This window comes from Momordica charantia (genome assembly GCF_013281855.1).
Source record: "Momordica charantia cultivar OHB3-1 chromosome 9 unlocalized genomic scaffold, Mcharantia_2.0 BLBB01000009.1, whole genome shotgun sequence".
In the NCBI taxonomy this organism is placed as follows: Eukaryota; Viridiplantae; Streptophyta; class Magnoliopsida; order Cucurbitales; family Cucurbitaceae; genus Momordica; species Momordica charantia.
The window spans coordinates 21,150,826-21,167,359 of record NW_028275167.1 but is presented as its reverse complement, the minus strand read 5'-3'; the positions used below and the strand labels follow the sequence as shown (position 1 = coordinate 21,167,359).

General features: G+C 33.1%; 1 pseudogene; it reads right to left on the bottom strand.

Moving 5' to 3' along the window:
• Positions 1 to 1,254: 1,254 nt before the first annotated feature.
• Positions 1,255 to 4,781, bottom strand: LOC148209189 (uncharacterized; annotated as a pseudogene).
• Between the last annotated feature and the right edge of the window lie 11,753 nt (positions 4,782 to 16,534).

The following is a 16,534-nucleotide window of genomic DNA, read 5'->3' as shown; positions in this document are numbered from 1 at the left end:
TTTTGATTAGCCACCGGGCTCACCCACTCGTTGTTCGCTCTTTTGTGTGTTACTTCGAACAGTTCAATGTCATCTACCTCTCGTCCCTATTTGTTTTTCTACATAATTCAAACAAAGTTATGAGTAGTGAAATATTTTTGTAGTTATAACAAGAAAATAGATACATACAATGTTTTCTCTGTGACGTAAAAATGCGATTGTTCTTGCTTATGACCATACGGTACAGACGCTCAAGCTCTAGTGTTTGTTTCAAAAATTTTCCGAAATATATATAATAGTTAGTAGCAAAATACTTCGAATAAAATTAATTCATATCTACAATACATACCTTAAACTTCTCCGTTTCCTAGCGATGCCAATCTTTATCTCATGCAACATCGTTATGTTTGTGATTTCGTGCTTCTTCTAGGGAATATTGCATGTAATGCTTGTGCAACCTGTACTAGAAATCTCTATGTCTACTACTCATCTCATGCTCCAAAAAACGATAAACAATTGGATCATTGAGATCGAGAATGAATTGGTTCTAACAATAAACAACAAAAAGACGACGTGTTAATGATAATCACAATATAACGAAATTTGAAAAAATGTCACTAAATGAAACTTACGCGAAATCTATTTATGATATTTTTTTATCGTATTGGTTGACATCTGACCAATGTTCACAGTTTAGAGGAACGATTGACCGCACCCATACCCAATTTGAGAGACCAATTTCGAACTATGCCTACAAACTGGTTTTCCATCCTCTTCTTCGATATTAATTTTGTATAAGACCATGGTCTTGGACATGTTTATCAACATTCAGCCATCTACTGTTGCATCTACCTTTCTTTTAGTCGTGCCAGAACCTACACGAAAGATATCAGATATTTATATATTTAAGTTTAACTTGGAATAAAAAAAGATTTCTATTTAAATATCATACTCTGTGCTATTTGATCAACCTCTTCCGGTTGAGTGCTTTCTATTCTATCGACATTACTTGTGTAACTCCGTCGGTTTCCTGGTCTAAGATTTGAAGACGACAACCTGTAACATAATAATGGACAAAATCAAACTGTAATTAATAATAGGTCGAAATAGAAAAATAATGTAAATATAAGATGAAATATTACATGCATATTTATCGACTTACAAATTAGTTTATATGTCACTATCGCTCTCTTCATCATCTAAGAACATATCTGTGCTTTTAGAATCATCACTAGAATACTCAAAATCAAACTCCTCTTCACCAATAGTTGTTTTCTAGTCACTATTTATATATACTGCATCTTCAATAGGCATCGGCTCAACATCTTCTCTATTGAAGGTTTGTGAATCTAAGTTATCATCAACTTGTGGGTAAAATGTGCAAATGCTTTCATCCGCCACTACCTCTTTCGTTTCATTATTTTTAGCCTCCGGAATATCCCACACATGTCTTGGTTGAATTTGTTGAACAATCTTCCATTCTTGACCAAGTTTGTAATCATCTAAGTAGAATACTTGAGCAGCTTGACTTTCAAGTATGAATGACTCATCTTTATACCATCTATAACGAGTATTAATCGATGTATAACCATTAGATACATTAATTCTACCATTTCTTGAACTTGTATCGTACCATTCACATTTCAAAAGAATCACTGACTTCAGATGAATGTATTGTAGCCTAATTACTTCATGTGACATGCCATAAAAATTTATTTGTCCGGTTTCATAATCTCCAGGCACCATGACGCCACTATTTTGTGTAACTCGACGACTATCACGCTCTTTTGAATGGAACCGAATTCCATTGGCTATACACCTAGTGTAAGATCGAACACAGTCGTTCGAGCCAATTGCTAGGGCATATAATGCATCAGAAATCCCTTTTTCACGATACAATACTTGAGCCTAGTCAAAGAGTTTAATTTATAGTTAAAATAATGGAGAGAATAGAGTTGTCATTCTAAAAAGTACCAACTTACCTTTTTTTTAAAGCAAGTAGGAAATTCTAATTGTTGTCTCTTGTGCAAATCACCATGTCCATTTGATTAAAAAAGCCTCATATGCTCTCTAAGCATGAAACATATTATTAATTTCATCATAATTTAAAATTCTAGTATTAGAGTTGTACTAGAATATATACGTACTCAAGGTAAGGTTGTACTTCATCACAGTTGTTTACTATATACCAATGTGTTTTTTCTAACTCATCGGAAGTCAAACGTTTAAATTGGCTACCACCCAATAATCGTATACGTCCAGAAAAAATCGATAGCTCACCATTGTTCTCCACATCCTCGATGTTATCATAATTACGATCACTCCTATTGAATCTTGTTTCATTCCCATGTAAATACATAGAACAAAAATTCAAAGATTCATTTATGATATAAGCTTCTGCAATTGAACCTTCAGGTCGAGCTTTGTTTCTAACATGTTGCTTCAAATATCGCAGACTCCTTATACAAAAATCGTGAAGAATGACTCAGGACTGAAAATCAATCATAGGGCAAAAAAATGGAACGAACAAAGAATGATACATTTTCATACCTTTCAATTGAGTATATCCAACTATAACCCACTACACCTACGATCGGTTCTTCCCACGGCAAATGAACAGCTAAGTGAACCATAATGTCAAAAAATGTCGATGGAAAGATCTTTTCCAACTTACACAAGATGAACACTATGTCAGTCTGCATTCGTTCTAATTCTGATATGCGCAGAGTTTTTGCACATAAATCACGAAAGAAGTTTGATAATTATGATATAGTTGTAGCAATGTCCTTGGGTATATATGGTCGAATACCAATTAGAAGAAGTCGTTGTAATAAAACGTGACAATAATGACTTTTCAGACCGATGATTTTTCCTTTGTTCGCTGTTAACACACCGAGATATATTCGAAGCAAAACCATCTGGAAACTTCACAAATTTTAAGAATGTACAGAAGCTAACTTTTTCACTCGTAGTTAATGTGAACGATGCATAGGGCTTCACACGCCTGCCTCCAATTTCTTGTATATGAAGTTCCTTTCTTATTTTCAAGTTTGCTAAATCCCCACGAGCTTTAATCGTATCTTTAGTCTTCCCATCAATATTCAGTATAGTACCAACCAAATTATCACAAATTTTTTTATCAATATGCATCACATCAAGTTTATGACGTAACATAAGATTTTTCCGATATGGAAGATCAAAGAAAACACTTATTTTACTCCAATTGTGCTTGTTAGCTAATCGCTTACGTTTGTGATCAGATACTATTGTAGGATGCTTGCTCAACGTAGGGTAACTGAATGAATTAATTGATTTATAATATCATGTCCAGTTAACATCTTCGGTGCTAATCTAAATTCTTGTTTCCGATCGTGTTGCCTGCTCCTACGCCATGTATGTGTTTGAGGTAAATATCGACGATGTCCCATGAAACAAATTTTGTTTTTTTAATCTCATTGAACTCGAATCGTCGTTGCAAACTGGACATGCCTTATATCTTTTTGTCCTCCAATCAGACAAATCACCGTAAGTTGGAAAATCATTAATCGTCCACAATAGAGCAGCATGAAGCTGGAAGAAAGATGCACTAAAACTATCATAGGTGCAGATACCATTCACCCACAACTCATTCAACTTATCTATCAAAGGTTGTAAATAAACATCAATCTCTATACCAGGAGACCTTGGCCTAGGGATGAGTAGAGATAGAAAAATAGATGATTCCTTCATGCACTTCCAAGGAGGCAAATTATATAGAATGAGCATAACTCACCACACACTGTACGATAAACTCATATTTCCAAAAGGGTTAAAACCATCTGAAGAAAGTGTCAATCTCACCTTACGAGCATCTGCAGCAAGAAGATGATACTTTCTATCAAAGTTTTTCCAACCTTCAACATCAGCAGGATGTCGAATTATTACTTCAGTTTCACACCTTTTATCTTTATGCCACCTTATATCCTCAGCAATATGTTTTGAAAGATATAATCTCTGCAACCTTCCCTTCAATGGAAAATATCTCAGAACCTTGTGGGGAATTTTTGTTCCTTTTAATTTATTCAGTTTGTATCTCGATTCTCCACATTGCGAACAATTGTCAAGAGATGCATATTCTTTCCAAAATAAAACACAAACATACTTACACACGTGAATTGATTCGTACCCCATCCCTAGATCACGTAATCTTTTCTTAGCCTCATAATTCGATTTAGGAAGCTTCACATCATCTGGAAATGCATCGATCAATAATTGGAGTAACATATCAAATGATTTATTACTCCAATGATTAAGAACTTTAGTATGCATAAGCTTCACTAAAAAATTAAACGATTTAAACTTTGAGCATCCTGGATACAACTCTTCATTAACATCGCGAAAACTTTCAAAAAATCTATTATTAGTCTCATGCTGCTCACTGGATTCTCTGGGAATGTCTTCAAACATTGGACCATTTAAATCATTCATCATTTGGAGCATCTCATTATCTTTAATTATAGTTGTCACTTGATCCATACGATTCCCACCATCTAGTCTATTATTTCTAACTGAATCTGAAAATGTAGCTCCAAGAAACCTTGATCCAGGTCTTAAGAATGAAGAAAGATCTACCTTTTCTCCATGGAATATCCATCTACTATATGTCGGAGACATACCATATTTGAATAAATGACGCTCGAACAAGGACATCTTGTTTTTCCTTCTTCATCCAAATAATTCTTAGCGACTTCAATAAAAATGCTAACACCATTAGAATATTGACTAGATCTCCGATCTTTCAAAGTTATCCAAGTACGATCCATAGATTTATTTTCTATAAAAACATTAAGTAATTTATAGTTAATTATCTAACTATAAATTGGATTTAACTAAAACTAATGTGAATTATAACTAAACACGGAATCGAGACATATTCTCACGCCAAAAACTACATAATCAAATTATCACATAAAATCTAAATAAGACCAAGAATGCGTAAGCATCAAATTCAGATATACATAAGCTTCATAATCCTTGTCGAACATATACAATTCAAATGACATAAAGCTCAGATCCAACATAGAACTTTAAGCTAGTAAGCATAAACTCGTTCTCTTCTCAAATAGTTCAATCACAATATAATTTTAGTATGTTTTTAATCTTTACACACTTGAATACTTAGCTAAATTTTAAAAATCAACAAAACAAATTTTTGTAAACTAATTAACTTGATTTTCAAATTTAGGCTTAAATTTTGAAAATGTTTTAAAAAGTTTAATAACAATGATAAAAGAATACAACATTGTGTTAGTGTTGGATTACCACAAAAGCTAAAGTTCTAACCCAAAAAATTATGACGACGGACAAGAATAGCTTAGTAATCTCCTCGATGACATCACGTTAAATTTGGTCCCAACGATTAAGATATTAGCCATTCATTTTAATTTCGCCAAAACCAATTAACCGACAAATTTTAATTTCAATACCACCCACAAGGACAAAAATTTCAACTTCAACTCCCTTCTATACAACTTCAATCGACCCAACACACTTCTATTGCATTTTTTATCCCACAATTCACATAAAAATCAACTGCACCAATATCTCAACACAATAAACATTTAATTTATGTCATAATTAGTACACAAATACCTCAATAATTCATTTCAAATCAAATCAATAATGTCGATTTCAACAAAAATTTAAACGACATCAATAGTTTTGAATCAAACCTCACGGTACACAACAAACTCATAGTGGACAACGAACTCACAGCGGTGATGCTACAAGCAGCGGGCACGGGTGGACAACACGACGAAACCCCACGGAGAAACGGCAATGCGAAGCGCAAACCTGAAATTAAGAATTATAAATAGTGCAATAAACTTAATCGAGCTACATTTTGGCAAAAACATTCAATAGAGGATGAGAAGAATACATACCTTGTAATGTTGAGACAAAACAACCCGAACCGACGGAACAACGAAGAAAAGAAAGGATCGAGGCACTAAGCGACGACAACTGACGGCTATGGTGAGGTGCGACGACGACGACTGAACGACTGAACGGTGAAGCTACGGCGACAGAACAGCGATGGTGACGCTGAAGGATAGTGGCGGCGGCGAGGGTTGGGGTTTTGGGAAATCAGAATTGAATGAGGAAGGAAATAAAGGGGCAGCGACGGTGACTGAATGATGGAACGGCGACGGAACGGTGAAGCTGCAGCAACGAAACGGCGATGGTGACGCTGAAGTACAGTCGCGGTGGCGAGGGTTGGGTTTTGGGAAATCAGAATCGCGAATAAGGAAGAAAGGAAAGGGGGTTTTCTAATTAGACTTTCAGCGACGCGGGGCACTAATATGTCGCTGAAAAACTTTTCAACGACGCCTGCTAAAAGATGTCGCTGAAAAGGTTTTTAGTGACATCCGTAGTCCACGTGGCGTCGCTGAAAATATTTTCAGCGACGCGGGCAAGCGCATGTCGCTAAAGATCTATTTCAGTGACACCAAATATTGGGCGCATCACTGAAAACAAGTTTTAGAGACATTTTCCATATATTGTCGCTAAAAAGACGCCGCAAAAACCCTAATTTCTTGTAGTGAAGCCATGGATTAGATTAAAGAGCAAGTCATGAAAAATCATTTTTTGGGCTAAAGAAAATGAGAGATAAGATCCAAAAATATGTCACGGTGATTCAAAATATTGAGCTAAAGAAGATGAGATAGGACTCAAGGACAAGTCATGAAATTTTTCAATATTTTGGAGAATATTGTTAGTTGGGGTATTTCTCAAGTTAACAATTTAGTTGAAGTTTATGATAAGTTATATTTGACCTTACAAAGAATGTTAGTATGTAGAAATTGAGCTATTTTTATTTAAAAAAATATCAAAGTCATACATTCATTCATGCATCACTCATATCATACCATTGGTTGAAAAACAAAAAAACAAAAAACAAAAAATGTTTTCTTTGAAAAGGCTATCAATAAAAAAGAAAATTACATATTTTGAGATTTTTTCAATAATAATTTAGTGTGGTTTACTCTTATCATTCTTGTTAGTTAAGACTTTAGCAAGGAATCATAAACCAATTATAGTAAGTCATCTGGAGGAAACAAAAAAAAAAGTAAAAAAAAAAATGAAATGACAAAATGAAAAATGTGAAAAAATAAAGTATGAAAAAAAAGAGAAAATGAAATGAATGCCTTCAATGTTCTCAATGAGATAGAAAGATTATCCAGTCTCAACCATCTTACCCTCTTTAAAAGATAGTTCTTCAAGCCTTGTTGTCGGGCTAAGTCCCTAATTCGAAGCAATTTTATATTGACCTCCCTATTTATTCTCATGTGTAAAACAGTAAACCACTAAATTTTCATAATAGGGCAAGCATGTCTTTTGAGGTGAGAATCTAAAATTACTCACTCACTGTAAAATCTTGAGCATAGCTTAATTTTAGCCTAACCTACTTTGAGCTAGCTTATTAAAAATGGGAGCATATGGATTGGTTCGGATCAATATGGAACTATTACCCTACGCCCATTCTATCTTTTCACCCTGGTTGATCATAGTAGGAATAATTCAAATAATCTATGCAGCTTCAACATCTCCGGGTCAACGCAATTTAAAAAAAAAGAATAGCTTATTCCTCCGTCTCTCATATGGGTTTCGTAATTATAGGAATTGGTTCTATAAGCGAGACGGGACTCAATGGAGCTATTTTACAAATAATATCTCATGGATTTATTGGCGCTGCGCTTTTTTTCTTGGCGGGAACAAGTTATGATAGAATACGTCTTGTTTATCTCGATGAAATGGGCGGAATGGCTATCCCAATTCCAAAAATATTCACGACTTTCAGTATCTTATCGATGGCTTCCCTTGCATTGCCGGGTATGAGCGGTTTTGTTGCAGAATTAATAGTCTTTTTTGGAATAATTACCATCCAAAAATATCTTTTAATGACAAAAATACTAATTACTTGGGTAATGGCAATTGGAATGATATTAACTCCCATTTATTTATTATCTATGTTACGCCACCATAAAAGTGGTAAATATGGTAAATATCGAGAGCTGACCATTTACTGCATAAAAATAATAACTTCCTCAGCCCATCACATATAATTTTGTGATGAGTATCCATATTTGCCTACTGACCATAAAAGCCTTTTACTAAGCCTGCTAGATCTAATTACGTGGTAAACGTCCACAATTATCCACCTAGTGTTACCCTGAGAACTTTGAAGGTAATGAAATAATATTGAGCTCTTATGATTTGTTGCTTCATAAATTAGTACTTGTGATTGAACAAGTGTTTCCCTATTTTGACTTCTTTTATTCATATCTAAAATTTTCTTCCCAAGCCTATATCATTCTTGTTCTTGAAGCTTAATCATTTGTCTACTTCCTTATTTTGAAGAAAAAAGAGATTTCAGGACTAAGGATTGTAATTTTGGGAATTGGGAAGTTAGCAACCCGAGACAAATAGTCTCAAGATCTTAGTCTCCTTTGATGAGTTTCGCTTGAGAACAATTTCATCATATTACTAAAGCAGTAGCAAAGAAATAATTTGGAACAAGGATTAGGTTTGCAAAAGGCGAGTACGCATGATAAATTTTTTGTTATATGTGATTGCACCTTACTTTGTTTGTAAAAAATATTATGTCTGACCAAAAAAAAGGAAAAGGAAAGAAAAAAGAAAAAAGAAAGATAAAAAGGAAGTGACAATCCTTTAGTTCAATGACTGGAGCAATCAATATAGATCAACAATTGTAGTTTGAAAGGCATTAAGGTTCTGTTTACAAATTTTCAAACTGGGGCAAAGTCGAACAATGCTACATCGAGGCAAAATGGTAACTGCATTATACAAAGCTTTGAGACAAAGGTCATCTTCGTACTAAGATTGTTACATTTCTCTTCGCACAAAATCTTTCAATTTTGAGAAGTCTTCAACATTCACAAAGTATACTCAGCTACAACATCTATAAAGAGCTACACTTTGAGAAAAAGAGAGGTCCTTTGCATTCAAAAGTGGACTGCATCACCTGCACATCGAAGCTAAGGCTAAAAAGATAGTCTTTACATTCAAAAAGGATCACAACAACATTTCCATGAAGAATAACATGCGGCTAGAAAGATGATTTCATCAAATGTCTCCAACTAAGCTTAAAGAATGAGTGAGGTACATGAGATGAACTCTTGGGAGAGTTACGCAACCATTTTTCAAGGTTATCTATCCAAACAAATTGAATCATTTCTACTCTTCTATTCATTTGATCATACTCTAATCTGTCACCAAAACTTTTAAAAACATATTCTAGTCTCTTATTGTTCAAGAGATTTGTCAAAATATCCTTGAACTCTTATTTTCTTTTTTTTTTAAAGGAAGCCTTCTGATTTTTATTTATCGTTAAGATTTGTTGAAAATTGTGATTTCCATCCTAACTTGTTTCTAACGCCAAATTCATTCTTTTGTATTCAACCTTCTTGTCAATTACAAGATTGATGTTATGAATCAGTTTAATCAAACAAGATGTATAATGTTATGAATTACTTTTGATAGTTTTTTAAACTAACACATAAGATACATCTAAAAAAGAATCTCCCACCAAACCTAATATGGTTGAGAAATTACCTTGATGTATATATCTCTTATCAAGTGAATGCATTCATTAAAAAAATAATAATTAAAAAAAAAAGCAGAAGCAAAAGGAAAGGAAAAAGAAAACGAGTTGACAGGTTTCCTCCAATGTCGACATTATTGTTTTTTTTTCTGCTAAATAATTGCTAATAAGATGGATGAGAGTAGACAAAAGATAATATCCTCGCAAATCAATGAAAAAACTTTTTGTTCTCTCGACTGTATTTCACAAATCATGTATTCACATCACTTGTATCAATACACCTAAAAAAAGAATCCTAAAAAATCATTTCCATATCATGGTTAAATATTGAAAATATGAATATCATGCATTCATTCAGCACTATCATATGCGCTATGCATTCAGAGTTACACTCCTTCGTTGTTCCAAAGTAAATATGCATTGTGCATTCATAGTCACATCTCATTATTTGAGATAAAACAATAATGAGTATCATGCATACATATTGCATCCATCTAGCTTTCAGTAGGCATATACATTATTGCATCATGTATTAAGGGTCAAATCTGTTGGTTAAGCTAAATAAATAGCAGATCATATGCTGTCACACATTGTCAAGTGATAAAAAATAAATAGAAAATAAAAGGGAGCATCATTTGTCATTCATGATATTGGGGCAGTGCACAGTTGTAGATGCACCATCATTCTTGTAAATATCATTTACAATAAGTACTGCATACTACCATTAGAAGTTCACGTTCGCATGAACACGTAGTTTTCATTAGTCTTATCATCATGCGTCAAGTGCGCATCTCATTCATTTTGGCAAGTTTAGGAGGATTTCTAAACTCTGCACTCAGGTCAAGAACTTCCTAATAAATCAAATAACTCCAGCCTGTTTTAGAAATTGCATTTTAATATGTTGGAGGCAGTTTTCTTCCTCACATATGGCACATCCTTATTGGAAGAGAAAAATACGCGTGGCTTTAAGTCTGTGAAGCTAAGTTTTATCACCTCGGTACTTCCACTGTCTATCGAGCCAACGCCTGTTATGGCCAAGCCGACAAGATGTCCTTTGGTCCCATTCTCATTCTTTGTTTGAATCGACCTAGATGTGTCTTGCTCAGCCTCATATTCCTACAAACTCCAAGACAACACGCTATGATTCACACTTACCTTAAAGAGTCGGTAAGGCCTTTGCGGGAAATTTGTCAAAGACCTCGCCTAGATATAGAAACCATTTGAGATCCCTGTTACGCAAAAATTGTATTTTCAGCTCGGATTCTTCCTGATTTAGGCGTCGGAGTGTTTTTTCTTGCAAGTCTCCTACTCAGCACGTTTCAACTCATTCTCCAGGTCATCCTTTCGTCTGAGCCGAGTTTGCGAGCTTGTCATTTTTGTGATCAAACATAGTCTCTTCGATTAAATCGAACCCGATCCATGTCAAGGTTGAAGCTCGTGTTAAAGACAGATCCGTTGCATTTTATCAGTCAGTTAAATCGAACCTGATCCAAGATGAGGTTGAAGCATGTGTTAAAGGCAGGTCCGTTGCATTTTATGAGGTCGAAGCCTGTGTTAAAGCTAGGTCCATTCAATTATATCTTTCGGTTAAATCCAACTCAATCCAAGTCGAGGTCGAAGCTTGTGTTAAAGCTAGGTCTGTTGCATTATATCTTTGGATTATATAGAACCCCATCCAAGTCGAGGTCGAAGCCTGTCTTAAAGCCAGGTCTGTTGCATTTTATCATTTGGTTAAATCGAACCCGATCCAAGTCTAGGTCGAAGCCTGTGTTAAAGCTAGGTCTGTTGCATTTTATCATTCGGTTAAATGAAACCCGATCGAAGTCGAGGTCGAAGCCTATGTTAAAGTCAGGTCCATTACATTATATCTTTCAGTTAAATCAAACCTAATCCAAGTCGAGGTCGAAGCATGTGTTAAAGTCATGTCTGTTGCATTTTATCATTCGTTTAAATCGAACCTGATCCAAGTCGAGGTCGAACCTTGTTTTAAAGTCAAATATGTTGCATTTTATCATTCGGTTAAGTCGTACCCGATCCAATACTTTGTCTATCCTTTTAGTTCTGCAAGGATACACAAAGGGGGGCAAGCTGTAGACACCGTATTTGGTCCGGCTTATTTTTAATTATTATTATTTTATTTTATTTTATTAAGTTTTGTTTTAATTGTTTTGGTTAAAAACCAGATAATTTACTTTATTATTAGTTTTATGGTAAAGTTTTATTAAATTAAAAAAAAGGGTCAGATTTATTTAAGGATTTTGATTTTATTAAGAAATGATTTTATTTTGATTTTGTTTAAATAAAATTTTATTTTATAAGAAATTAAAAGGATTTTTTTTAAATAAAAAATCTTGATTTTGTTTTTCCTATTTTCCCTCGTCAAAACTCATTAACTAACGTGGCTCTTTCTTCCTTCTTTTCCTCCCTCTTTCCCTCTTTTTTATTTTTACCATTAAATTATGTGTGTATTTAAGGGAGGGTAGAGAGCACAGATGGAGAACAGAAGAACGATTTGGGTGAAGAAAATTTTTGTCCTTTAATCTCTGAAGGCCGTGCAATAGAACCAGCACTCAGCAAGACTCCGGCACTACCTTGAGACCCTCCTCCGGCGATAGACCGACGACGACATCGAGTCCGGTGACCACTCTGACACCCATGAGCTCTGGCATAGCAGATCCGGCTACGCGAACAGCATCAACTTTTGACAAAAGCCTGGTGGTAGAAATCTCTATGCAAAAACAATATACCCCTACATTACTTTTAATAATAATAAAAGAAAAAAATTTATTTTAACAAAAAAACCAAAATTTTCCTTTTAAAGAAAATAAACATTTTTAAAGCAAGTTTTTAAAATAATGTAAATGATTTATAATAAAAATTTGTTTTTAAAATAAAATAAAATAAGTTTTAAATGAAGTAAATAAAAAGTTAATTCCATTTATATAAAAGATTTTGCTTTAAAATTTTGGTTAAAATAAGTTGAGAAAAAAAATAATAAGAGTTTTTATAAAATAAATCTTGTTTAAAAAATAAATTGGATTCCTTTAAATTTTATTTCAAAGTTTAAAATTTAAGTTTTTCTTTAAAAGAAAATTTTTTTTAATAAGATTTACTTTTTTGTTTTGTGTCCTTAGCTTTATTTTATTTTTTATTTAAAAAAAAAAAGTCTTCTGCGGCAAGGATTTAGAAAGGAGCTAGAAAGGAGCTGATATAAAATAGAGTATTTAAAGAAAATCTTTTTACAAAGTTATTTTAGAATAAAATCTTATCTATTTAAAATTTCTTTTAAACAAGTTTAGTGGTTATGGTTTGGAAAAGAATCTTTGCAAAAAAAAAATAAAAAAATAAAAAATTTTTTAGCAAATAAAATTTGTATAAGTAAATTTGATTTTTTTTAATTATGAAATAAACGTTTTTCTTTTAAAGAATCTCTTTAATTTCGAAAAAAAAAATTGTTTTAATTTAACAAAATTCGTAAGTTTTTTTTTAGTTTTAAAAAATAAATTAAAATTTTTGTTTTGCAAAAGAAATTAAAGTTTGCATCTTAGGGTGTTGGCATAATGGTAAGATGCTTGACGATTAATTTTCATGATTCAAATTTGAGTGTCTCTATGCCCCAAATTAAAAGTTTTTTTTTACTTATTTTTTAATTAATTATTAATTCAAAAACTCCGATGACGGAGATTGGAATTCTCCAATAATCTCGAGATGCTTAATTTTTGTAATGCCCTTTATGCCACTCATAATTGTTAATTCACATTTTATCGTAAAATATGACTTAATAAATTTGGGACATTTAAAATTAAATACAAAAGTATTTTCTTTTGGACCAATAAAATAATAGGATAATTTTTGATAAAATATGATACTTTTTTCGAACGGGTGTTGTAGGGTGCTAACACTTTCCCTACGCTCAATCGACTCCCGAACCAAAAATTTATTTTCGCAGACTTTGTTCTTTTAAATAGGTGACCAATCACACTTTATAAATGGTTGGTGGCGACTCCAAACTCTTATCTCGAAAAAGACCCTTCACGAAATGACGCCGGCTGCTCCGCTTCGCGATGACGTTGCTACAAATACGATATATATATATATATGAACAAATACAGGGAGCATACGAGTAAATATGGCGAACATATGAACAAATTGTTGGATCGGTATGACAACCCTAGAGGGGGTGAATAGGTTTAATCACAATTTATAAACTTTTTACTACGGTGGGCCAAATTTAAACAAATAAGTAAACTTTTTAGGAACAATTAATTTTAAAACAAAATTAAATAACAAATTAGAAATACAAACACCCTAATTAATTTCACCACCCAAATAATTCAACGGCTTAGAGTCCAACCGGTACAAGGTTCTTTTTACGGGAGCAAGAACAAACCCGATCCTTTCCACGGTTCAGGATCAAACCGTTACAAATACTCTTTTCGGGCTTAAGAGCAACTCTTACAATGGATTTGGATTTTGAGTACAATCTCACAAACTCTCGCAAAGAATAGATACACAAATTTTTGCTCACAAATTTTTAAGAAAAAATCTTACAAATAAAAGCCCTCAAATTGGCTAATGAGAAAATAAAATTAGATAGCTTAAAGATATCTCTCAAAATAAATCTCTCACAACAAATTTAAAAAAACATTTGAAACTTTTGGAGAGATGAACAATTGATAAAATTAAAAAGAAAATTGGGAGAGAATCAGTATGTAAATTTGGGAGAATAATGATATTTAAATAGAAGGGAGAAAGATTTAAAATTGATTTGAAATCCAATTTAATTTGGGTCATTGTATTGAAAAGAGATTGAATGAAAAGTTGAGATTTGATTTGAAAATAAATAATTATAAAATAATAATAATAAAAACAATAATATATTTATAAAATCACTCCCACGACTAACGAAATAATGATTTTTTCTTTTTTTCTTTTATATTAATTATGTGTCATGTCAGAGCATGATTTGACTTCTTTTTTTCCTTTTTAAATTTCCAACGGTAACTTCCATATATATTTTTTTAATTTCTTTCTTTTTCTTCTTTTCTTTTTTTTTATTTTCCTTTTTTTTATTAACACAAATTACAACGTGTCAACTTTTCGTTGCTCCATTAATCGCCACGTCATCCATCTTGGGTATTTTTCTTCCAACTTCTTTCGACCATAGTTTCTTTGTTTGAGCTCCGATTTGAGTAATTCAAAATTCGTTTGAATCGTCATATCAAGCTCTATACCGTAGACACTTCAAAAATACTAAAACTCATATTATCAGTAAATCATATAATATTATTGAAGCTCCTAATAAATTTATGCTTTATAACAATAATTCTTACACACCAAAAGCAATTAATAATAAGTGTGTTTGTTATCATCAAAATATTAATTAATTAAATAATTAATCGAGATTAACGGTCAAAAAGCCAACACAAATACGTTGAATAAATGAACAAATATGGTGACATGAACAAATATGGCAACAGATGAACAAATATATATACAGTGAACAGATGAACAAATAAAGTGAACATATAAGGTTTATTTTTGTGACACAATTAATACAACAATATAAAACACTCTACCTCAAACTAATACAAAAACATAAAACACTCTACCTCAAACCAAAAAGATACACAATCTATACAAACTCAAGTGGATACGATTGGCCTGTCTCCCTCGATTTCTTTCTCCCTTGCTTGATTTTTGTCTCCCTCACGATACTTTCATGTCTTCACTCTTCTCTCTCTCCCTTTGTCGATTGGCTTTGACATTTTTCCTTAGTGTGCTAATGGTGAGTTCTTAGATTCGCATAGCCAAAACTGTCTCCCTCTTGATTTCAATCTCCTCATTCTGCTTTCGACTTTATCATGTCTCACTTGGTGCAGCATTATCCCACTATGAGTTCTGTTTATACATGTGTATATATTCAATTATATATTTAAAAGTGAGATGGAGAGAAAATGTCTCACTTGGTGCAGCATTATCCCACTATGAGTTCTGTTTATACATGTGTATATATTCAATTATATATTTAAAAGTGAGATGGAGAGAAAATGTAGCAACAAAAATAAGGGAAGATATACTGTAACAAGAAACAAATTTGAGAATCAAAGAGATCGAAGTGGCATTTTGATTTTGAAAATAATAACGAAATAGAAGTGGTAAAAATGAAACTTGTGAAATAGTTGGAAAAGTTCAAACATTTTTTATTAACAAAAACCATTTGGCCATTTTGATAGACAGGACACCTACTATAAATTATTTGTCTAAAATTTGAAATATTTACACTTGTATGTCCAAAGACCCACCTATTTAAGAGGAAGCCCACTACCATATTAGATATTTTCATTAATAACATGGAAAAGGTAAGTATTTAATTTTTGACTCCATTTCCTCCCACAATAATTTTTGGCTCCATTTCCTCTCACAAAATTTTTCATAAACCAATTAGTCATGCTCCCATTAAAAAAATGATTTGAATGCCCTACATATCCTCCCAAACTGACGACGTTCCATTAGGGGTGTAACAGACCGAACCGAATCAAAAAACGAATCGGTTCAGGTGGGGTTGGTTAAGATAAAGTTTGAACCGACCCGAACTGAAAATTTTCGGTTCGGTTTGTTCGATTTTAATTTAACCTAGAAAAATTAAGTGTGCGCCTCTTCAATCAATCCCTCAACCTCGGTAACCCACCCCCTCTCTCTCTGTGAAAGTGCGGCCACAGCGACCATCCCCACCTACGACAGTGGCCATCCCGACTAGTGACGACGACGACGACAAATCACGACCGACGACGTGGTGCTCTTGAACGACCTGCAAGGTTAGAGTCGATTGTTTCCTATTTAGTTTTATGATTGTTTGGTTTATGCCTAATTCGTGTTATACTGTTATCGTTGTTCTTAGTGATTCGAGGCTTATGGGTAATTTCTTTTTGGTTTATATTCTACCCAATTTGT